Source organism: Aptenodytes forsteri, unplaced genomic scaffold (assembly GCF_000699145.1).
Source record: "Aptenodytes forsteri isolate BGI_AS27 unplaced genomic scaffold, ASM69914v1 Scaffold278, whole genome shotgun sequence".
Lineage (NCBI taxonomy): Eukaryota > Metazoa > Chordata > Aves > Sphenisciformes > Spheniscidae > Aptenodytes > Aptenodytes forsteri.
This window is the reverse complement of record NW_008795907.1, coordinates 1616505-1642053: the sequence shown is the minus strand read 5'-3', so window position 1 is coordinate 1642053 and position 25549 is coordinate 1616505. Positions and strand designations below refer to the sequence as shown.

General features: G+C 44.3%; 1 protein-coding gene across 1 annotated transcript in view; it reads right to left on the bottom strand.

Annotated features, from left to right (window-relative positions):
* The window catches only part of GPC1 (glypican 1), a 116257-nt gene that overhangs the window by 29871 nt on the left and 60837 nt on the right, over positions 1–25549 (bottom strand). The window lies entirely within an intron of this gene.

The following is a 25549-nucleotide window of genomic DNA, read 5'->3' as shown; positions in this document are numbered from 1 at the left end:
CTTTAATTTAAAAACAAACACCCCCCCCCCCCCCAAATTTCCTTTTTTCCTTGGAAGGCTGCCATTGTTGGCTGAGGCACTGATAATTTGGGGAAGCCAGCAGGACTCCAGTACAACATACATGTCTGAAGCACAAAGCACAGCAGTCTAAGATAAGGTCCCTGCAGGCATGAGCTCTTCTTTGGGGCAGCACATTTACTTGAAGAGGACGTGGCTTTACCCTGACCACGTCATCCCCACTGACCCAAAAACACCATGATCCACTGCACAACTTGAAGCTGCCTTTGGAGAAATCAGTGCAGCTTGTTTGAGCTGCCTTTCTTTCCTGCCTCAATGCTTATTTTCCAACGCATTATTTCCAAAGCCCTGGTGAGATGGAGCAGGGCTGCCACCAGTGACGGTGCCAACCCTTCACAGAGACGCCCCCATCAGCCCTAGTCATTGCAGCCACCCTGGCTCTGAGGTGCAGCCCATAAAGCATGTGCCAGAGTCCCAAGCACTGCAACAGAAACAGACACGTCTTATTATGTATTTAAAGACAGGGTTGTGCTCAAGTGTTTTTGAACTGAGGCCAACATTATCATGTTTGAGGTTCTCATCCCATTCGCTTATTTGGATTTGCATCCTGCTTTTGTTTAAATGGTTTTACACCCTAGATTCAGTGGTTGTAGAAGTGACAGAAATGCGACTCTCTTGCTAAGTACAGCAGAGTAAAAATGACAGATTCGACTCCTCCCCTACCAACATCTTTAGGTATTTCCATCCTCTCAACTGCCAGCTACCTTCAGGCTCTCTGAGACTGCACAGTGCAGAACTCATAGCAGGACTGGCCTGATTCAATTTATTGATTTACATAAGCAACTTTAATCATCATTTAAGTCAGTGAGAGGAAAAATGATTTAAATAATAATTTTCATTTCAATTACATTTGTACTTTTTAGGGCCTTTTCGAAGCAAACCTGATTATACTATTTTTTAAATCTAAATTACTATCATTTTTTTTTGTGATGTATGATAAGCTCATGTTGGAAGGAAACTGTTATTCAATTAAAATCAAACAGCATGTATTTATGTATACAAATTAACTTCACTGTGCTAGGCATATAAGAAAAGAAAGAAAAGCTTCGTACTAAGCTTCGTACTATTGCACGTACAAAGCTTTATTAAACAAAGTATTTTTTGAGGGAACAGCACTGACTACAATTAAGCACCTCTAAAATTTTAGAACTAGTAAAGCTTATTTCCATGGGTCTTGTTTATATTCACAGACTGGAAAAGCCATACAAGCTTTCCAACATTAATAATCTCTCATTGGATTCTCAGATTTGAATGAAGCTACAACTCAACAAGCAGATCAAGCAAGTGAAAACACCCTCTGCATCTGCACCACAGGCTGCTAATACTGAAACTGCCTGTAGTATTTTAACAAACCGATACCAAGCCTTAATAGGCTAGCTTCCTCCAGCCACAATCACGTACTGTTTAATAGTTTAAAATTTGATTTAAGTGCTTTCAAAAGATTGTGAGCAAACTAGGTCTTAGCAGAAGTTTGGTTTAATCACTTATGCAGAAAGTAAAAATGTGTTATCTAAAATGTTGAATAAAAACTGTGGTTTTCTTTTGGAAGAAATTCTTTGGAATTTCTTTTGGAAGAAATCTATTCTTATTCAGCTTGACCTGGTTGGCAGCTTGTATCTCCAAACATTTGTACTGGGATCCCTCCATCTCTCAAATGACTGATCCACATGTGTTTGTCCACCTTCCCTATTAAAATCTGATTTCTTCCTACAGACACCAGTATAAGTGTGTTGCCAGTGGGCTCTTAGAGGCACCTAAGCCACCTATAAAATTACCTTCTAATGGGGGGTTCCCAATATGAAAAAAATCAAAAGCTGATCCCATTAAAAAGTACTTTGCCAAAGGATCTCAGTTTAATAAGAAGAAACACCTGCCACACGTGCTAACAGGGCTTGTCAAAGCCTCTCCTCCTGAATCTCAAGACAAAGGGCGATTCGACCCCTGCCGTCTCCCCATGTCCACGTCCCAACTCCTATTCCCCTGCCCCAGCTGCCATAGGGGAGCTCTCTGCCTGGGTAGGACAAACTTTCTGCAAAGCCTGGGGCCTCTCATCCCTGCCCAAGGGACTCATTTGAGTCTGTATCTCCTCCCACTCAAACAGTTCAGCCATCGCTAGTCCCAAAGACAGCGGCACATGGCAATTTTTTCTTGTGACAAAATTATCACTATGATCTGCAGGGTGCTAACACAGGTGAGAACTTTCCTTTTGCCAAAAGGCCTCATCTACACTGAATAATTGTACAATATGTAACTAAAACTTGGCAAGTGTTACTGGCACATACATAGCACCCATCCTGGTAACCCTGATTCATCGGCCTCTACGCAGACTGCTCTGCTTCTGCAAAGTGCTCAAGTATCCCCTCTTACAGCCATGGCTCCATCGCCAGCATAGCAGTTGTGTGCACCCACTTCTAGGAAATTTTGGCTACTCCACCAACAGGTGAAAGGCTGCAAGAGGATGATTTACAACTTGTAAGCTTCTCATCCAGCATTTCTCTCTCACCTTAGCGTCGTACATGAGCATGGGCAAAGGAGATCACAGTGGGGCAAGCCCACATCAGGGCTGCTGCAGCCCTGAGCTCCCAGCCCGCCCGGTCTGGCACTGCTGTGAGCTGACTCGGGGCTGATCCTGCTGCAGTGTCTCCTTTTCTTGTTGCATGGTCACCTTCCCCTGCAGCGTCTCCTGAATGGGCTCACTCCTGGGCTCGCAAGCCAAGTAGACAACTGCTAGGCAGACAATTTCTCCTGGCAGGACACTTTTTTGGGTCTGACTAATCTGAGATGGCTTCATTTTTCTGTTGCCACGGCCTTCCTACCCGTACAATGAACAGAAATGTCATTCACCTACAACAGACACAAAATACAAAGTTTCTCTGATGCTGATATCTAAAAGCTGCTTCATATGTTAATGTATCACTCCAAGCGCTGCTGGTTACCCATTCATAATTTAATTAAACTGAGCTCAAACTCTCTTTCTTGTATAATCAGTGCTCTTTTCCCTGTGACAAGCAACATTAACTGAATAAATTGCTCAGCAATCCAGGTACGACATGCAGCTTGGCACTCGCCATCAGAAGGAAGAAATCACCAACAAACGCAGCCCAATTTGTCAATTCAAGGTAAAATAACTTTCTTTGTATCACTACAGGAGAAACAAGATGTATATCCTTCTGTCAAAAATTGGAAACTGCTCTCGAAAAAGTCCAAGTTAATTAAGAACTGATGAACCGTTACTTCTCACCTAAGTGAGAGAACACCAATTACAGTCAACTCATTTGTGGCTGCTTCTCACAAAGTTCTTCTAGATTTCACACACTGAGGAAAAAAAAAAAATCTACATTATCCAGGGAAAATTAATCAGCAATTAAGCCTCAATGTGTTTGGGATTAATAGCTGACCTGGCAGAGAATTTAAATGCACATTTTGCAGCATTAGAAGGCATTAAGAAGTGGGGTTTGTCAAGAGGGATGCACAGAAGCTTGTGCTAACTGCCCTGGTCCTCATGATCTCAGCCTGCACCGCTCATACACTTAGCACAGGTATCTCCGATTAACACTGCATCTTCTCCTTGACACTCCCTGCCTACTAATATCCAACCTTTTTAGACATGTGTCATAGATTAAGGATGTGCAGGGCCTCAGGATAAAACAACTTGCTGAACCACAGTTCAGGCATCTGTCCTTCTTGATTTCAGGTAGAAGCAATTATATATTCTAGGGGAAGCACCCCATTATCTGTAGCCATGGTGGGTGGGGGACCTTTAGGTAATCTCGGTGGTTGGAAACCTCTAATAATACAGCTGTCCCACTATTTCTATAAGAAGGTAAAATAACCACCCAGTGGGTCCACTGGATTTATTAACTCTCACTTGGTCCACCACTGCTGGGTCTGCCCTGACTCCCAAAGGACAATTAGAGTGATTAGCTCAGGCAGGGAACGAGCACATGCAGGCAGCTTCATCCACATCACATCCTGGACACATCCCTAAGGCCCCTGAGCTCTGCTGACACCATGTTCCCCAGGCCAGCAGCCACAGGGTCAACCTATGTCGGCGTTCATGCACCATAACACGTGGCTTCGTTAGCCTCGGGAACGGCAGGGATGGAGGGAAAGGGCTCATGAGTAGCCAGCGCTGGAACTCTAAAGCTCTCGCTTGCTCCAGGAGTCACTGCTGCACTCCCATCCCTGGAAGCAGGTACACAAACACCTGAGGTGGCTCTTCACAGGGCCAGCTTCCCTCTGAAATGATGCATTTGTTTCCACTCTGAGTCACAAGAAAGCAGCTATGTATTTTCTGGACCCATGCTGAAAAACCACGGATGTTCTCAGCTTCTGCCAGCCTCAGGAATTTTACAATGGAAGCATACTACCCAGAGATACCTTCCTGGGAGTCACACGCTAAATCCATGACTGGGCTTCCCCTCTTTCAAAAAGTCTTCTCAAAGAGCCATTGAACAGGTGAGTTCTTCCTCACCGCTGCCTGCTAAGCAGGTGATTTTCTAATGCCAGTATTTCAGACAAATCCAACTCAATTTTTCTGGGCCAATGAAAGGCACAGCTCCTCAGTCAAGGCTGTTCCTACATGAAACATCACCTTTCACACTCTTGCTGCAAAAGTATTCAAAAGAAAAAAAATGAAATGGGAGTCTGTTTTATTATTATTATTATTATTATTATTATTATTATTATTATTATTATTATTATTATTATTATTATTATTATTATTATTATTATTATTATTATTATTATTATTATTGCCTCTCACTTCCAGGCTCAGAAACAAGACAACCGGCTTTGCTCAAATGAAATTTGCCTTTTGGCAGAGGCCAGGTCTGAAAAACTTCTGCCTCAAATACAAAAATGCCAGGAAGTTATGAGCAAAGAAATGAAAGTTTCTTACAACCAAGACAATTCTGCAACCTTGGCCGCTGTTTTTCTTGCTGTTGTAATGACAAAAACTTACTTCTCAGAGAATTAAGTTTTCAACCAGAATCTATAACCTTTGCATTCGAGAGAGATTGTAAATCCCCACCCATTTCCCCGCTTCACAGCTTCCCAGTGTTCGCAGCTCATATTTTCACAGTTTCCACATTTTCACAACTCTGGATTCAAATTGGGAAGCTGTGAACAGCAAGGCAGGGACCCGCAGTTTGTCTCTGAAGATGGAAAGTTTCGAGTTCCGCCTTCCTCACCCCCCCACCACCAAGTACTTTATTCAAGCTCTTTGATACCATTAGATCACTCAACGTCTGGAACACACTGGAGTTTCTTCAACTAATATAATGATGGAGTGGGAATGGATGTAGGGGGGAATGAAGAGGTCACTGAAGGAAGAACGTCCAAATGCTCTTTGGGGATGCAACAGATCTGACTTTCTTCAAAACCCATCAAATTTTAGAGGCATACTAGAAAAAATATGAGAATTGGAGAAAGGTGACAGAATGACTTTTGAACTGAATATTATTAAAGCCTTAAGCAGAAAACTGCAGTTCAAGAAGTCTTAAGCACAACTGGAAAAAGAGTAGTACCAGATTGGAAGAGATGAGGGAGGAAAACATGTTGCTCAGATGATGCCATTAATTCCAAAATCAGATTTTAAGAAGAAATCTGTTCCTAAAGGCAGATTTAGCATTGGATGATTGGATTTGGTGAAGACTCTGGGCAACCACCTCTACCTATATCTGGAAGTCAGACATAAGAGGAGGAGAAAGGCATCAGGGTGCACAGCTCAAGATGGAAGCCTCTAACCCTTCACTTTCCCTTGGAGCAGCAGAAGCAGCACCCAGGGCTCTGCCCTGCCTCCACCTTCCAGCTCCAAGCTCTCCCCTACTTCTTCTTTTCTTAAGAGCAGACTGCTCTACCCTGGGACAGCAAAATTCAGTTTTGCTCATGCTTCTTAATGACTTATGCTGTAACCATGTAGTGCAGCAGTGCTCTACAGCTGCAGGAGTGCTGGCCTCGTGCAAATGCTACAAAAGTTTTTCAGCAGAGGGGCAAGATGAAAACTCTCCTGCTGGCTGGACAGCTTTGCGTGGCGAGCTAGGTTTGTGGTCTGAGGGCCTTGTAGTGCAGCCATAAACTCAGGACAGCCGGAGGTGGGGGCAAAAATGTGAGGAGGAAGAAGTATCAAATACTGTATTGCAATTTCTCAAGTTTGAGCACGCACATGAGGCTGTGGTGGAATTCACGCAGGGCCAGAGCCATGGAGCTTCTCTGCAGCTCTGGAGGGAGGCTGAGTGAAATACGCTCACCATTAACACTGCTATCGTGTTTCAAGAAGACTGGACTAAGAACAGGAGAGAAAAATAAGCTGACTCTGTGGTGTCCTGTACAGCAGTAAAAGCAGGGAAAGAAACAGCATGGGGGCATCTACTAGAGCAGACCTCCCTCTTGGGGCCAGCCCTGTCGGTCTGAGGCACAGTATTTTCCTGGGCTGAGTTCCCATTTAATACACTGCTGCACATCCCAATACCAATTTGCTTCTCCAGTTTTAAAGCTGTTCTTGCGGTCAAACTACTATTAGAAGAGAAGAATTCAGCAACAGATTTAAGCCATTAAAATCCAAATCTAATGCGTTGTCCTGGTTTCGGCAGGGATGGAGTTAATTTCCTTCCTAGTAGCTGGCATAGTGCTGTGTTTTGGATTTAGGATGAGAACAATGTTGATAACACACTGATGTTTTAGTTGTTGCTAGGTAGTGCTTACACTAGTTAAGGACTTTTCAGCTTCCCATGCTCTACCGACTGAGAAGGCTGGAGGTGCACAAGAGGCTGGGAGGGGGCACAGCCAGGACAGCTGACCCAAACTGGCCAAAGGGATGTTCCATACCATGTGACGTCATGCTCAGTACATAAACTGGGGGAAAGCTGGCCGGGGGGGCCGCTGCTTGGGGACTGGCTGGGCATTGGTTGGCGGGTGGTGAGCAATTGCATTGTGCATCACTTGCTTTGTATATTCTTATTATTATTTTATTTCAATTATTAAACTGTTTTTATCTCAACCCACAAGTTTTTTCACTTCTACTCTTCCAATTCCCACTCATCCCACCGGGGGAGGGGGGAGTGAGTGGGCGGCTGTGTGGTGCTCAGTTGCCGACTGAGGTCAAACCACGACATGCATTCATGTCTATTTTATTCACTTCAGCAAGTACGGTGATATTTTATTTATAAAATTGTTATTACTCATTATTAATTTAAGTACTACCCATGCCTGCGCTGAAGAGCTGATATTAATACAACAGCAGTGATATGCTCCAGTTTGTACCTTAGCTGGATGCTGCCAAAGGAAATAACCATAGTGAGACCAAGTGGCTTAGGCTCCACGTACAAATAGCCCTGCATGTAGCAACCCTGATGGCATTTTCCTTGGGAGATACCTCTCTCCTCACAGTTTCACACTCCTGTGAAACAGCTGCTCTTGTATAGCTGTTTCCTCAGTCCTGATCCACCCTGGAGAACGCAGTCCCTCCCTACATATTCTGGATCACTCTCTTCTACAATGTCTGTCCCACGTTACACATCGCCCCTGTTTGGTGGCTGTGACCTAAGAGGCGTCATGAGAAACCAAGACTTAGATTGCAAAAAAGCCCAAAGAAATGGAGATAAAGTTAACTTCTACCTAGAAGCCAAAGGATGAACAGTGTGAACAAATGTGCCAGGATGCAAGAATTATGATGCTTTTAGGTAGTACAATTTCTAAACTTTTAGGATTCTCTCCAAAGAGCCACTTTGCATTTAATGGGGAGCCAAATACCTCTATCTGATTTCTCCTCTGCACTCTGCGTCTGGGTGTGTGTGTGCTGGGAACAGTGTAGGAACACAGGACTGAAGAGATGTTGTGGGTCAATATGAGACAAGTGCTAGCTCTGCCATACAATCATCCAATTTAGTACTCTCCTAGGCCTGATTAGTGCCCAGCACAAGAGCAGTTAGAGATTTTGCCCTCCCTGCTCCTACTGAAAGGCTAGTCCAGAACATCTCCTCAGATCGGTGGGCTCCTTTTCTTAATTTCTGGTCTAAGTTCATTCTTTATCCACTTGGTCTTTGCTAATGTGGTCCTGTAGTTTCAATACTTGCTTTTGCTTTCTGGTGTTCAGTCTCTGAGGTATTTATACACGAAGTCCCATATTTTCTCAGCATCCATGCTGCCTTGCTACACAAGCAAAGGTACTTTCCCCTCTTCACACCTGACAGACTCCAGCCCTCTTGATCATTCCACTATCTCTTCTCTTCACCTCTTCTGGTTGTCATTAACTTTTCTTAACTGTGGGTGGTCAGAACTACAAAGAACATCTCCTTTTCTTCACTGGAAATAACACTGTGAATCCTGCAAGGACTGCACTTATCTTTTTAAGGAATGCATCACATTAGCATTTCACAGACTTTCTGCCACCAACTGGTACGTCCCCAACTCTCTCCTTTGCTATTTCCAACCAATTAGTTCCCAGCTGTATGCCTCACACTGGAATACTGAATTTCACCCTATTTCTATTATTTTGGTTGTCATGGTTATCCACTATTCTCTTCAGTAGTGACAACTTTTCCCAGCACTGTGTCATTAATTAATTTAATAAACACCTTTCTTATAATTTGTGCCGGTCTTTAATGGGGCTGTTAACCAGGCTGGGCTCTAGGCCTGTCTTTTAGAACCCCAACTGGGACCTCCCTCCAGCCCAGGAGCTCTTCTTTCAACACAATGTATTGCTACCTTCCCTTTAGCAAGTCCTTCACCTGATAATTCCTTTACTAATTTCCATCTTCTTCAGCTTAATTAACTACTCAAGGCACAAATGCAAATGTCTTTGAAGTGTCCCGAGATGAGATTAGTTGATAGAACAGACATACCATGAGCAACAGTGAAAGCAGGTAGCTATATAGGATTTGACCTAATCTCTACAATAGCTGGCTTTGGGTAAGAGCAAAAGATGGCCTACCTTAAACTGGTTTTAGACTGGGATATACATGAGACAGCTGGTTTCTTTTGTTAGGAAAAAAAGAGCTTTTTGAGAAAACAAAGAAACTTTTTCCTGCAAAAAAAAGTTGCTGTTGCATGAAAATCCATTTTGGAACATGGTTCTGCTAGTGAGAGACCCGGGGAGGAAGCACTGCCAGTCACTCTGAAGAAAGTGCACTTTTTCTGCCAAGACTTGGATAACATTTTCATACTTTTGTAATGGAAGCTTGTGCCCATTTGACATTGTTTTGAATGACAGAGAGATGTAACTATTTGCATCTATTTTTTTATTCTGCATATTCCCCCTCCCCTGTTTCTGCAATTTGCCAAAATAGTTTGCTTTATCTAAGGCAAGCAGGACTGGATCCAGCTATCAGAATAAGGGAGTGGAGGACGTTCCCTGTCTGGAAAGTTCCCCAGAGGGAAGAGGTGACCCTCACTCGAGCAACAGCAGGAAAATGGATATTCTGCTTGTCCTCCTGGTGAGCACCATACAACTACTGGGGGCTCAAGGAAAGCCACCCAAGGTGACAGCGACAAGCCTGGGTGTCACGAGCACAGCCACCGAGACCCTTCCCAGCCCCAGTAGCAGCTCTCTCCAAAACACGGCTAGTGAAGAAACCGCTTTAGACTTCAATGATCCTGATGTGCTCTGCATTACTTTCCTAACGTCTCTCAGAAACAGATCTGTGCAAACCTTAAGACACCCCTGAATTCAGTTCATATAACAACTTTGCAAAGACAAGAGTCATTTGGGGCTGGGGGGGCAAAGAAGTCTGTATGACTGGCAGGACATATAAGCAAAGCCTGTGCATATGCTGCAGCATTAACAGGAGCCAGCATCCCCACGCTGGAGTGCCCAAGCCCGCTGTCGTATCCCCTTCTGCCTGGCGGAAAAATAGCAAGGAGGGAGCAGGAGCAAGTGGCACGCACCTGCTCAGAAAGTGATTCCAGGCGCCACAGAACACCCTCGCAGACCCTGGGATATCAAATGACACAAAATGTAACGCAGCTGACATCCAAACCATTTGCCTGGGTAGCTCCTCTATTGTTTAGGCTTGAAATTTCCATGTTAGGAAGCTTGCTGCAGTGCAACACCCAGGGCAGGAGGAGGGGTGCTCGGGGCAAGGGCGGCCCAGCAACCACTCTGGGCTGCACATGTGGAAGCGCACACATGCTGTGTGCAGCCATGCTCCAAAGGTTGAAATGATTGAGAAGGAGTCAGCTATTTAGGTGTGCCAAGGTTTGTATGTGCAATGACAAGGTCAAACGGCCTCCAGTGGTGCATGCAGGCAGACGGCTCCTTGCATACGCATGGCTGGAAATATTCAAAAGTGGTATGCAACTGTGGCTCTGTATCCGCGTAGGAGACTGAAAGAGAAGCTGCACAAGGGCTAGATTTTTCACATGGTTTTCTCAAACTTGGGCCTCCATCAAATTTCAACCCTGTTCCCTGTACATCTCTCAAAACCTTTTTTTGATTGAAGCCTATAATCCAACACGGTGCAACAAGCCACAGAAATGTGTGTCTGGATACTCTGAATATTTACATATGAGGCTATACTGGGTCATACCAAAGCAATACAGTCTGGGGTTACAGGCAAGTGTGCAACCCTAGAGGCAAGGCAATACTGCATACTTAGGAAAGGCACTCACAAGAGGACGAGAGATGATCTTATCCCTCAGAACCCATCCACTAAAAGGTTTCCTGGCCAAGCCTCAATGTTTAAGAGTCACTGCTGGTCACCAGCTTCCGTGGACTTGTCAGACAGTTTTTGAGCTTAGGCACACTACTGGGCTCTTGCAATAAGCCCCACATTTAGTTGTATTTTCTGGGGAAAAGTACTTCCCTCCACTGGTTTTAAATCTCTACAGTACAGCAGCCATAAACCTTCTAGTGCAAGAAATACAGTATACTCACTCCTTATTTGCCATCTCTAAGTGTTTCACAGACCTCTATCATACCTCCATGTCTTTGCTAAGCTGAAGAGTCTTATCTATAAAAAGTAACCGTGTTCTTTCATTTTCTTTGCCATTACCCTTTTCCTCCTCAGCACAGGCTCCTTTTGCCAGTGTATCAAGCTGAGAAGACTCTTGTGGTCCGAGGTCCTATGCTCCATGCAGAGGAGCCTTGTGCTCCAGCCTGCCTGGTGGAGAACAAAGAGCTGTGCTGCAAGGTCCTGCTGAGGGGAAACCTGACGTAGGCTGAAAGCCATTGCAGACAGGATTTGGTCTGTTTGCATCCAGGGTGGGATAAGCAAATACAAGAGATGTGAATCTTAAGATTATTTTCCCCATGTGTGTTCCTGGGATCTGAGCTGGCAAGGGAGTTTAATCACAGCTCCTTCTAAATATATCTGTGCTACAACTACAGACTTGTAGCAAATGATGAACTGCAAGTATTGCCCCAGCAGGCTCTTATCAAACAGATTTCACCGCAACCTTTCTGCGAGATAAGGACTGGGAAGACGCGTGGGTGGGATTCATCAAACAGGAGTCAAGTCTGATCTGGTGGCTTAGTCCTCACTTAAGGAAGAAAAGGCACCTCCCTCCTTAGCATGAGCTGAGCTCTTTAGAGCCGCTCCTCTCTCTCTACGGACTGTAGTAGGAGCTGGGATAACTAAGCTAGAGTAGGCTGAACTTTTGCATAAATTAAAGTTTGCGAGATGAATTCCACTCTTATTTTTTTCCCCTAAGAAAGCCTGCATTTAAAGGCAAACCAACAAGCATCATAGCTATCACTGACAGGAACATGAAAGGTGGAAAAAGTAATTGCTAATACTGCCTGTTCCTTTTCAGGTTTATTCAGTAAGACCTGAAAGGCTCGATTTCTCTAACAGTAAAGTAAACTCAGAAGTATCTTACAATAGTGAGGGTTGCTGGCAGTTTTAAAAGGTGCAATATACACCCTGGATAAATGCACAGTACATACCTATACAGCAGAGGTATTTTTCACTCCAGAAAGAAAAGTGTTCCTTCCCTGTTCCTTTCCTCCAGCTGAAATTACGCAGAAATGTGCTCTCCCATTTGCAGATAAAAGGGAGACGGCCAAGGCAACTTCCCGATGCCCCAGCTGCATGCCCACATACCGGGCCAGTGACAGACTGCAGAGACGTGGCATGAATGAGAGAAGCAACGGATCCGCTCAGGAGATGCCTGTGCAGGTTGTCACGTTTCCAACACCACCTTCCCCATCAGCCTTACTAAGGCTGAGTTTGACTTTCTGTCTCTTTCAGCAAGCGCCAGACAGCTGCCACTTTGCACGTTAAATTGCCAGAGCACAACATCTCAGCCTCCTTCCCTTGCCTCGAATCTACACTGCTGAAGGTTGAAAATAATTAAGCCTTTATAACTTTTGATACACATCTAACTTCCTCCTCGCTTATAAATATATCATTATCTTGAACCAATTTGTCACTAAGTCAGGCTTTTTGCAGTAATATTTTAATTGCGAAAAACATCAGTGAATTATTATCTCTTTAAAATTAAATGCATTTCATTGTCTCTGCAAAAAAGTAGAAGAAAAAAACTCCATGGTTTGTGCCTATCTGTGACACTTTCCACATTCAAAGAGGGACTTACGCGCTCAAGCATCCTCACTGCATATTTTTCAAGATCAAAATTCCTTGTTTAAGTTTTGAAAAGCTGCAGGCTTCATACTGCGGCAGTGGGACAGAAGTGACTTTGGCTTTTTATCTTTTTCATTAGTGTTGCCCTCCACTCAAAACGGCCTCTAGACAAACTATTTATTGTTGGGTTAATTAGATCATTTGAATCTATGCTTGCCACTGCATTTTTGCAGTATAGAGTATGTAATACACATGGTCCTTGGATATCTAAGTATCTTGAGCATCTGACACATGGGCTTTCCCAAAGGAACAAGGAGGAGAGTAATTACTAGCTGTGTGGATAATATTCTAGACAGGCAAAGTTCCCCTGTTGTTATTGCAGGAGTTTATCTAAGTCTCTATAAAACATTTAATCTCTAGTTTTCTCTCTTTCAATACCATCAGAAAGGAACTTTTCTCTTTGTAAAAATAATTTGCTTATGACGTTCCCACCCATGGAACGAGTATGAAAAGGAGAAACAGGTAAAGATGAGAGAAGACAGCTGCTGTTAACAGGCAACCTGAAGTATGCAATATGTATGTGTATCTGACAGCTGGGAGTACTAAGAACGTACACATACACAATAATATGCATGTCTGTTATTTGAATAATAGGCAAATTACTATCAATTGCTATTTTAATATAGCTGAAATATGGCTATATTATATACAGGTACCCTAAAATAGTATTAAGACATTACAACACACTTTCAGAAATTAGGAAAAGTCAGAAGGATGGTGGGTAACACAGCACTCCCTCAGCCCTTCAATGCCTGGAGATTATACTAGGTATAGCCACAGGGTACTTTTTTCCCCAGAGGACAGAGAAGTGTGTCCTCTTCCTAAATTTTAGGTGCCTGCTTCAAAAGAAGCCAATTTTATCAATTGTTAAGGAAAAGAAATTCATGTTACCTGGCAGATATTACAATAATAAATCCAGTAGCATATTGTAGTTTCCCTCCCACCTGATGGCATCTGTTTCGTTAAACACTGATAACTTTTCACCTTGTCCAATGATAAAAACTTAGAGATAGCTTGATTTTAAAAATGAGCATCATTCAACTACATCTATTTTAAAACACAAAGTCACTTATAAAGCAGTCCTGAAGAAAGATTTAAGCTTAGCTTACCTACGCTTTTTTTTAAGTGTGCTTCCCTCAGCCAGGGCTGACTTACAGACCAGCAGTCGCCTCCACAGTGAAAAGAGATGTCTCTGTGTTACTGGTAGAACTACCATTAGTTCCTGAAGGAGGACTTGGGCAGATCGAGATCATGCAGAGCAATTTCTCCAATTTTTTATGTGAGAGAACAGTAATGGCAAAAGATCAAGACAGCAATGTCAAATGCTTCGAAGGTTGAAGGTTTGGTTATCCATCGTGTGAAGTGTGTGTGGGGTCTCTTGTCTTTGACTTACTGATAGTGGCATACAAGTGCCACCCCTTCCTCATGGATCTTACTCTTTCCTGCATTGTCGTGGTTTAATCCCAGTTGGCAGCGCTCGCTCACCCTCTCCCCTCCCCCGGTGGGATGCGGGAGAGAATCAGAAGGGCAAAAGTAAGAAAACTCATGGGTTGAGATGAGAACAGTTTAATACTTGAAATAATAAAATAATAATAATAATAACTTGTAATGGAAAGTAAAACAATGAGAGAGAGAGGAACAAAACCCAGGAAGGAAAAAAAAAAAACAAAAAACCCCCAAGAGGTGATGCAACCGCTCACCACCCACCAACCAACACCCAGTCAGTCCCTGAGCAGCAATCGCTGCCCCTCAGCCGACTCCCCCAAGTTTATAAACGGAGCATGACATCATATGGTATAGAATATCCCTTTGGCCAGTTTGGGTCAGCTGTCCTGGCTGGGCCCCCTCCCAGCTTCTTGTGCACCTCCTCGCTGGCAGAGTGTGGGAAGCTGAAAAGTCCTTGACTTAGTATAAACACTGCTTAGCAACAACTAAAACATCAGTGTGTTATCACATTATACTCATGCTAAATCCAAAACACAGCACTATGCCAGCTACTAGGAAGAAAATTAACTCTATTGCAGCCGAAACCAGGACATGCATGAAGAATCCAGTGCCATGAGCCCTGGAGCATATCAGAGGGACACGGGGGATCTCTAAATGAAGTAATATTGCCCTTTACCTCATTAACAAAGAGTTGAGCTACTTTTCCCTCTTTAAAGACAGTGCAGCAGCATAAACAGAAAGTTGCCAAGCATGTAGTTGAAATGGGAATTAAAAGTGTAGGAAATCAGCTACCTAAGTTGTTGGTTACGTGCACCAGTTAAATGGTGTAAATGGGGATTTCAGAAAAGGTACTGTGAGAGCGTGCCCAGTCAAGGGGTTGTTCCTCCTCCAGGGCCCCTCCGGCCAATGGCTTCCACATCCATGGTGTTTCAGGGCTTGGAGCAGCTCTTCAACATTGGGAAAAGTCTTTTGGTTTGCTTTGTCCTGTCTCAACTGCACAGAAAAGTACTTGATGGCCTTTTGAAAGATTCACAGAACTTAACCCAAAATTGGTTCCTCCAAACCCAAATTGGCTGAAATTCTCTGGGGAATGTACATCACTTGACCACTAGTATTTTTTTCCTGAGCACACCAGAAATTTATATGACTGTTTTATAGTTGGCCAGTTAAAAGCAGACTTCAACTGAAACAGCTGGGTGGGCCATTGATCAGAACCCAGACAGAGCATCCTGAGGGAATCAAAGGTGAATTGTTGAATTACCCACCACCACAACAGGCATGGAAAAGTCAATACATAGGATAGGTTCTCCTTACCAGAGAGCCCTAACAAGGGTAATGCTCAGGTTGTCTTGTTATCTATTGCCTCTGCCCAGAGCTGACAGTAAGCTGCATTTATTATTATCATTGCAGTGGTAGTATAAGCCATCTTCGTAGGTTTACTTGGATTCATGTACATGCAGAGGAGATTTTCAGGTCTCACTCACCAGTGTGGTTGTAAAGAAAAGGCTGCATCTGTGTAACCTGGCAAGCTGTCTATTAATGAGCTGGGTTATAACATAGTCTGCTTCACCCAGCCTGAGCTCGTGTTCAGAAAGCACGTCTGCACATCATAATCTGGTGGTGTATCACACAGCTTTTTGTTAACAGGAGGTACATAAGTTGCTAACCTAATTAAGTTAGGATAATAACCACTGAGCTTCTGGGTTATGGAAGATCCCTGGGGATACATTTAGGGCACAACAAGGTCACAGGAGGGGATCTGCATCAGGAAGAAGCTTCTGGTTTAGGGGGATGGTGCCAGAAAGAAGAGCTTGTCCAAGCCCCAGGTCCTGGTTATAGCAGGCTGCGGGGTGCCTCATCCCCAGTGAGCCAAGCAGGACCCAGAGGTGGCTCTGGGGAGCGGTGCATGGCTACGATGGTGCGGGTTTGCTGTGGTTCGGTGGGTCTGTGTTCTGAGTCTAGAAACCAGTTTCTTAACTTTCTTTTCCCAGAGAATAAAATCCATTTTGATTCTTACCTCAATCTTGACAGCTTCCCAGGGTAGTTAGGGTAATGGCAATTAGTAAGGTGCACCCTTGCTTATTGAGGACTCACCAAAGTTATCTTGTGTGCCTTCTGCCCCATGAAAGTTTTGTGGTTCCTCTGCTACCCTGGATGTCTTGTTCATTTGATTTCATGTCCACCAAATGGACTTTCCTTTTTCTGGTTTGATCATCTTTTGAGTCTGTTTTAATCTTCAGCATCCAGGACATTTTGTAACAGGGGTTACAGAGACATCTCTTTTCACTGACCCACAGGCAATTGCTTAGATTAGACACCTGGAGGCCTCAGCTGAGGTGAGATGAAACTCACCCCCAGTCTTCAGTCTCCCATTCGATTAATTAAATTAACATGCTATATTCCTGGGACCATCTCCCTGCCCTTCATTATAAATGCTGGGGGAAGGAAACCCCTAGCATTTGCAAGCTTGCTTCTGCTTCAATTCCTTTGATTGGTGTCCTACAGTGATACAAACCACTGCTGCTTTGTGGTGCTGACAACAGGGAAGAAATCATTTAAGGTCTCTGTAGCTGTTCAATTCGTGACACAGGCTTTGGTGCTCCTTGGTAAGGTCTTTTGTGTGCAGTCTCACATAGACTGACAGTGTGCAATGTGTCTGCAGTGTCTCTCAAACGAGATGAAGTGTCACAGAAGCCTGTATGTGCACATGGAAATCTGTGCAAGTAGACTGAACAAGTAAAAAAGAAGGAAAAAAAAAAAAAGGGGCAGAGTTTCCTATCTATACTGGTCTGTCCTCTAGGATGGAGCTGGAACGTTCTTGCGGATTCAAACCAACGCTATCAGAGAGAGGGAACGAGATGGGTAGTAACATAGCTCCTACCAGTCTTGTGAAATGAGGAAGAGCAGGCCAGGAAGAGGAGATGGACCCTCAGCATGCTGACTGCATGGGAAAGGCTTAGCAGGCCTTCGGCTTACTGGCTCCTAGAGAACGCATGCAGGAGACAGCCAATATAAACGTACCGAGTTCAGGAAAAGCTTCAGTGGGATCCTACACCTTCTTTGACATGAAAGTCAATTGTGCATGAAATACAAAGCCCTAGAAAAACAGATTTCATTAGTTCTAGTGCTCATGGAACCACCTGCACAATACATTAAAAAAAAAATAGAAAAACCGGTCATAAAATATTGGCAGAATGGAGCTGCATGTCCAGAAGCTAAAATGAGTCAGAACAAGAAAGAGAAGCCAAATAGCTCAACCTATTTATTAGAGATCTATTGAATAAATGGCCCTGGGAACTACTGTACCAATTCATCCTCAACAAATGAGAAAGCAAAAGGTGTTTCCTTAAAGAGCTGCCTTAGAATGAAATAATCTGTAGCAATATTAAAGCAGACCATATTTGTGTTTATTATTTTTTTTTAAAATTATGCAGTACTACTTTTTCAAGTCTAACAGCTAACCTTGAAGGCTGGGCAGGACCTGTTACACTCTTACTGACATATTTCTAATTCAGCAAATTGCATGGGAAAGCACCTTGAATGCAAGTGGCTGGGAACAAAAGTCACCTGTGCTTGCCTGTAAATACAACAGCAGAGGTGTGGAGTGAAGCTGCTCTGCACCTGAGTATGGGGCAATTGGTCTCTGACCGGTCCATAGCCACTGACACCAACAGCACAAATCCTGGTGATCAGGTGTGAACAGTTCTCTGCCAAAGCAGCCAGAGCCCAATACAAGCCTAACTAGTGTTAGACTTCCCTGCTGACCATGGAAGGGGAAGGAATATCTGCTGGATTTTCAACTTTGTTCAGCCATAGCAACAGTTTGTGCTTCAGCGTGAGGGTGGGAGAGAGAAATGTGGGTTCAGTTTTAACCAGAGAAAGCCATGCCCTTCCTCCCGGCTCCCCTGCCTCCAGACACATGTTTGTATGACAACATCCAGTTGAGACCACTTGGAGAATACATGCACTATCAAAAGCAAGCGTGTACTTTGTAACTAACTTTAGTTGTGTTACTGAAAGCTTTAACTAAGTCTAATTAACGTTTTTAGCCCTTGGCATTTCTACCACTTGGTTTGATCTAATAGCACTCCTTTTTCTAATCCTCTTAAAATATGCTGTTTTAAAGGTTTACTTAGAGCATGATGCTAAAGTATTGTTATTATGAGCAAAGCTATCTGGCATTCATTAGCAGGATGACAATTAGCTGAAAAACAAGTGTAGCTTGAATCACAGGACTCATGCCTCCTTACTAATTTTATCTGAAGCTCCTAATACCAAGCCACAGACAGTGCTAATGGAGGAAGGAGAGAGGCTCCTTGGACTCTCTGTGGCAGCCAGGCGGGGAGAATCCTGCACAGATCTCCAAACCCAGGCAAGCACCCTGCCCGGTGCCCGGGAGTTCCACTTGAACAACCACAGCCATTTTCATTATTAGCTTTTATGGAAATTTGTCTCTCCAAATGCTTTCCTTCCCCCTCGCCCCACCCTTTTTTTTCCCTATGTGGCTTTGAATGGATCTGAAGGACTTTTGCTGTCTGGCATTAAACAGATACCACAGAACAGGACTCTCTCAAACACTGACCTATCAGCACCAGATTTATTTTTGTCTGTTTGTCTGTGCCCCATGAGGTTTGAATGGGTTTCTGAAATATCACTGTGGTAGACTTTGGGGATAACGATACTGATTTTGGTCTTCAACCAGCTGTCTTCTCAAATATAATCAAACTACTGTGTTCTTTTCTCTCCCCACAGCAAGCACAGTTAGTTTATATTCGAACTTTTCCATCTTTGAGAACATGTTTACCACTGCCTCCTTGAAGGACATTGGATCTCATTTGCTTGGACTTCCTCTGTTCTGCTCTCGCTGTGAAGAAAAGCCCTTTATGTTGATGTGACACTATAAAAATCCATAATCAAAAAGTTAAAAATAAAACCCCTGCTAGAATAAGATCAGCTGAATACACTGAATTGCTTTCTAAAGTAGTATTTGGTTCTGCCCTGTATTTTCATGTTTGACTTCAATTAAATTAGTTTTCTTCAGCAATTCAGAGGCCTTTAAGCAACCGTATGTCACTGAAGATAAAAATCATGGTGTATTTATCGCATAAATAAGAATGCACACCACCACAGGTTGTCTCATTTCAAAGGTCTTATTCCAACACAAACCTGCTTTTTACCACTCAGAAATTGCCACCAAGGACCCATTAAACCCCAGAGCCTGCTGCTCCTGCCTGCAAGAGCTCTCTGAGCACGAGAGGCAGCGCTGGGAAACCTTTCGGTTGCACGCTTTTACTGGAGGTGCTGCGCTAGCGATGGCCGCAGTTGAGCACTGTACCATCTTACAGCCCACAGACCTCACAGCCTCTTACCTGCAAAACCAGCAACTATTTCGCTGCTGAGACCATGCTTTGGGCCAGGCTGACTTCTGAGTCCTCTTTACACTGCATAACCCCCCCAACCAATTTGCTATACTTCCAGTCATGACAAATAGCGGCCAGTGCCACCCGGCTGCATAAGACCTGAGCTTTACAACCAGAACCACAGAAAAGCAAACCCTTCAACACTGGCAGAAGCAAATGCCATTTGGCACGACATCTTAGCCCTAACTATGACAATACACACCATTACCAGATGCTGATGAAGGCAGTGGGGTTCATTGGTTCCAGCAATGTCAACCAGCACCATCCTAAATCACCTGCTGCAGCAATCACTGCAGGGGTGAGGGATCATTGCTGTCTGCACCGTTTTCTGCCTTTTTTCTACAAAACCCACTGATCCTGAGGAAGCGTTTGGCAGATAAGAGGAAGGGATGAAGAACACATAGTGGAATTCTTCATCCAGAGTATTTATTGCAGTCTTGAGTCATCCGCCGTGGTGGAGGGTTTGATTCTCCAATAATTTCACACTACATAAAAATCGAATCTGTGACAATTTAGGTAGGCTATCAAATATTGCTGATCTTGACCATAAACAAAGCAAACCCAGTAAATGCTTTTACTGAACAATTATGTGTGTTTTAGGGTTTTAACACTGGACTATCCCAAGGGAAGGAGAAGAAGATTGGAAAGCGTTGGTTTCGACAAACATGAAATTGCACAAAAAGTAGCAAAAATTAGATGACACTGAATTTCCACATATAAAAGCACATAAAAACTCTGTAATATTGGCTTCTTCAATTTAATCCAATCAGCCTTCAGGATTTCCATTTTTTTTTTATATGAAAAATATCAATTCATCACAATACTGAATTTTCCAATTACTTCATTGTGATTCTATTAATAAGAAAAAGCTATTGATTTAAACCATGCATACACAACCATGACTTTTCAAACTGGCATTCATATTTTTCTCAAAGGTTTTTCTTTTGGTAAGCAATTAATTATTAGAACTCAACAGCATAGTAGTAAAAAAAGCATACCCAAAGGGCTAAATGTTGCAGCCCTTGCTCTGTCCCAAGGGCCGCAGAGGGAGTGTGCAGCATCCACGCGTGGCGGACGAGGATCACAACCTACCAGGCAAAGTGAATGCCTGAAGTACAGCCCCTGACAAGCGCCGCATTTATGGCCGAATCTTCTGTGAGGGAGGAAAAAATAATGATTCATGGCTACGACAAAAGCCTTCCAGTCCTGTGGCTCACGAGCTGCACAGCAGCTCCTTGGCAATGCAAAGCTTGCAGTCAGAGGTGTTGCAAAATTTATCATTAAGGCTCATGGACCTCTGCAACTTCAGGAGTCAACATGATCCCCCGCTGAGGTTAGGAAGGCATGCAGAGGGCTCTAACTAAAACCATTGGATTTAAAGACCTTAAATCTTTTTAAAATTTAAAATATGAAATTTCTCTTCCTATACTGCCGGAGTTTTGCTCCTTCCTCTTTGCTGTTCCGCAGTCTTAAAAGCTAAATTGGGTGCCATTAATTCCTAAAAGAATTTCAGGGTTATCACATAGGATTTCTACTTTTACATTTAAAATATTCCTGTAAGCTGCAAAAGGCAAGTCTGGGGCTTGATGATGCAAAAAATCCTCCTACTAAATTACAAGAGTGATAGACATGGCAATAGATTGACAGACTGAGCATCCTCAAGGCAAGAAGTAGGAAGGCTGTAACTCATCCGTGCCTCTCCGGGGCTGCAGAGCCACCGCTCTGCACATGAGGAACTCACCTTGAGTCCCACTCCAGTTTAGACTATAAAGTACCCATTATCCTCGCTTGGTGCATATACAGCTTTTCTTAAATTAACACAGATGCCATTTCCTATTATAAATAATTTGTTCCACAAATAGACATTTTCAGGAACAACATCTGTGCCTGTGCTTAATTTACAGCATGCTGGTTGTCTTACAGGAGTCAATGGGAGAGGTCACACCAGTTAAACTAGTTGTGAGAACTGAACTTTGTGGGATTGGGGCCTTCATTTGTATTTTGCTTTTGTTCTGTCTTTACCTGCCGTGGTTTTTGTGATATTTCAGTGACATGACTCTCGTGGGGTGTGTGTGGGTTATTTGTGGGGATATTGGAAATGCCAGCCTTTGTATTTCAGCTATTGGTTTTAACGTGAAAGGCACCTGTAAACTTTTTCTAAATCATTTTGGAAAGCCTCAGAGGCAGTTTTTTAAAAGGTAATTTTTAGTAGCATTGACTTTAGCTGTTCCATGCTGCTGATAGGGCCCTTGCACGCGGGTCTCCAAATTGTTGTAATAAGAAGTGGAAAAACAGGGACCAGGCCATGCCCTGCCACGTCCCCTAACCCAGGCAGGTGGCAGGCTCTGCAGTCACAGGCAGCGCTGCCCTTGAGGGCTTTGCAGTTCTGCTTGTGCCTGCAACACAACTTACAGCTACCGCGGACCAAACAAGCCCCAAGACACAAAGGGCCCATGCTGTGTGCTGTACCCTTGTGTTAGCGAAGAGCATGTCAAAGCTGCTGGCTGGAGACTGTGCCCGGGGAAGAAGGGCATGTCCATCAGGGATGCTCTCTTGAGTGGCAGTGTTGCCAGCAGATAGCGCCAGCAGCCCCCTGGCTGGGGGGTACAAGCAGGGATCCCCCGGGAGCCCCGCACTCCCCCCTCATATGCTGCCCCCATCTTCTACTGCCCTGGGCCAGTCTCCAAACCCTGGCACCAAACTCATCTCTCACCTGGCAATTACCTGGCAGGGTGAAACTCCCCTGGGGTTGGGAACTCCCTGCTGACCAGGCAGGGACACCTGGGATCACCGCAGCTACATTCATTGGGGTTCATCCTGCACAGCCTCATGGCAGCGCTGCACCTCCATGTGCCTCCACCCAGAGGCAAACATTAACTAACCTGCTGTTTAGAGTGGTTATGTGTGGTGTGGCTTTGTATGTCAAACCTGAGCAACACGGGGAAAAGCTTTTCAGTGGCAAGCATGAAAGATAAGAGGTCCCCAGTGGCTCAAAGGGTATATTGCTGCTTTCATACAGCAAATAATAGATACCAAACTGCCCCCAAGAAAATTTGTTATACATGTAAGATCAGGAGATTTTACAAATCACTCCTTCCTCCTTTTCCAATTTTCTCCACACCCATAATCTACAATTTCACGTCTGGTATAGACCTGATGGACTGCAGCACTGTTGATATACTGCAATAACAAATGAACAGTTATTATTAATGGGACTATAAATCACATGATCAACCCCCGTGCCAGCTAATTGTAGTCATTTACATTCTACCTGCAACACTGCCGCTGCCATTGCAGCTGAACGTGGCATTCCCTGTCATACCCAGCCATAAAACCACAACTGCATGGAGTCCCACAGCTGCTCCGTCCACCCCAGCAGTGGCCACCCCTCCAGGCATGAACGAAGGGAAACTTTCTGCAGCATGATGGCTGTGTGAGAGACGATCCTGATAAAAAAATGAATGTATTCTGGTTTTTATCTCTGGTTAATTTACTGCTATGAATATATGGAAAACTGAGTGCTAATCGAGCTGGTATGTCTGGGCATTCATTTTTCTTATCGCCGCAAAGGAACGGGCAGTAGGTTTTCACACCACACCAAGGGATGACATTGCAGCAGAGCTCCATCATTCAGCCAATACACAATTTGCAGCTCCTCAGATATAAAACTCCGCAGCTCGGCATGTAGCTGCAGGGTGCTGGATTCCAGTGATGATCAGCCGTGGCGGTTAATCATTTCATCTTCATGTTGTGAAACCCTTCCATGCATTCCTTCAGCATTATCTACTGTTGTGTTGGGTTTTAGCTCAGGCAGCTCCCTAGGGATCTCAAAAACCAGCAGGGTTGTTATTTTTATGTGTGTTTGCTGAATGGGTGAGACAGACTGTAATGGTCTGTGAACTATGTGGGGTTTTTTATTTAAAAAAGCCCAGAGTCCCCTGCTGCCAACTCTGGTGACGTGGTTAAATAAAGTCCTTGTGCCACTCTGCTCACAGGGAGAGTGGTGGGCAAATTGAATGGCTGGTACAAATAGAGGTGCCAGCTCGGGACGGTGCTCAGTTACATACTTCAGTGCTGTGACGACAGAGGTGCTGTCCTGAACAAGTGCTTTGTTTCAGGTTTGTCCTGTTCCTGCTAAGAGGAAAGTGGACCACATTTCCCCAGTGCTACCTCCCAGGTTCTTCTGCCCTCCTTTAAAGACTGGTGAAAGCAACAGATGAAGGAGGCCAGGTAATCCCCACTGATGCACCTGCTGGCGGGAATGCCTTACTTCCTTGAAAAACACCTCTTGCCTTGGTTTTATGGCAGGAGGCTGCATGTTAGGCCATACCCCTTGTTAAAATAGCGCTGCTCAAAGGTCTGTGCCCTTTGCAACACTGCAGGATGCAATAATTCCCTTTTTCTTTGTGAGCTGGTGCAAAAAGTCACTGTGCTGGTGTCTGTCCTTCTGCAAGGCCACAGCTGTGTGGTGACACATGTGCTGGCCCATCACCACCGAACGGTAGCGTTTGCATGGGATGAAAATACCAAGCAGATTAATTGGTAGGAGTGTGCTGGATGGTATGCAATTGGGAAAAGGCCTGCACTGATAATGAGAAACAAAAATGCTCACTTCCAAACTTTTTCTCACCAAAAATCAGGCCATAATAAGCACCTGTCAGCAGAAGAGGAAAAAGTGTTTCAACACCAGGTTTCAGGAGAGTGGGAAGGGAGCAGAGCAGCAGCCGGAGATGTCTCATCTCATTGTTTCTCCCAGACTCTCTGCCCCGAGGTTAGAAACTCTTCCAAGTCTCCCTTCCAGGATAAAATTTCCTCCCCCGGAGGCTGTTCCTCCTGATCTTCAATGTGTTTTCATTGCTGAAAGAAAAGAATGTATCTACTACCAGATTTGCTGTTGACTTCTGGCGGGGCTCAGCTAGCCTCTCTTGGCTTGAAAACACACTGAATTAATTTGGGCTGAGCAAATATAGACAATAAAACAGACTTATAATATGAGAGCTTATTCTGTATTATTTCATATAAAAGAAAACACTCTGCCACTTGAAGTCGCCTCCCTTCCCCAGGGGAGATTTTTCAAACAGCCCAAAGCATGGGAAGCATTCAGCTCAAACACCAGCTCTTTAATCCCATCAGAAATACATACACACAGACTTGCCCATCACATAATCCAGCCTCCTCGACCCAGAGGCACAAGGTGAACAGCTTTTATCAGTGCCAGATTCATTATCTTTTCTCCAGTGGATACTGGAGAGGTACCAGTCCACCCAGTGCCTCCCGCCATGCTGGAGGACGCCCCCTGCAGAGCTGAGCCAAGATGGCTACTGAAACCCCAGATGATTCCTGCAGCACTGCTCACCTCTCACAGCCCCTCTCCCCAAGGCTGTGGTGATCCTACCCACCGACCCGCATGGCTCCTCTTCCTCCTTCCACCTGCTCCAGCACAGACACAAACCTTGCTCATTCCTCTCGGGCAGGAGAATATGGGGCAGTGGATATAGATTTTCTCGGAGGTGGAAAAACTACGAGCAGAAGGTTGGCATGAGACCAGACAGGCAGAAAGAGAATGAGGAGATGCACTGAAGGCAACAGAGATAGGCTGAAATGAAAAGACTGTGAAAATGCAGGATGTATCCACTTGGCCTGAGAGCGGCAGTAAGAGCAGAAAAATATGAGACAGAAAAATATAAACCAAAGGAAGAAGTTGCCAAAACCACAACAGGTCTTTTCTACTGCACTAGGCAGCTCCTGTGTGTTCACCTATCTGGAACAACTGCACTGAGCACACATTATATTATCATAGAATCATAGAATGTTATGGGTTGGAAGGGACGTTAAAGATCATCTAGTTCCAACCCCCGTGCCATAGGCAGGGACACCTTCCATTAGACTAGGTTGCTCAAAGCTCCATCTAACCTGGCCTTGAACAATTCCAGGGATGGGGCATCCACAACTTCTCTGGGCAACCTGCTCCAGTGCCTCACCACCCTCATAGTGAAGAATTTCTTCCTTATACCTAATCTAAAT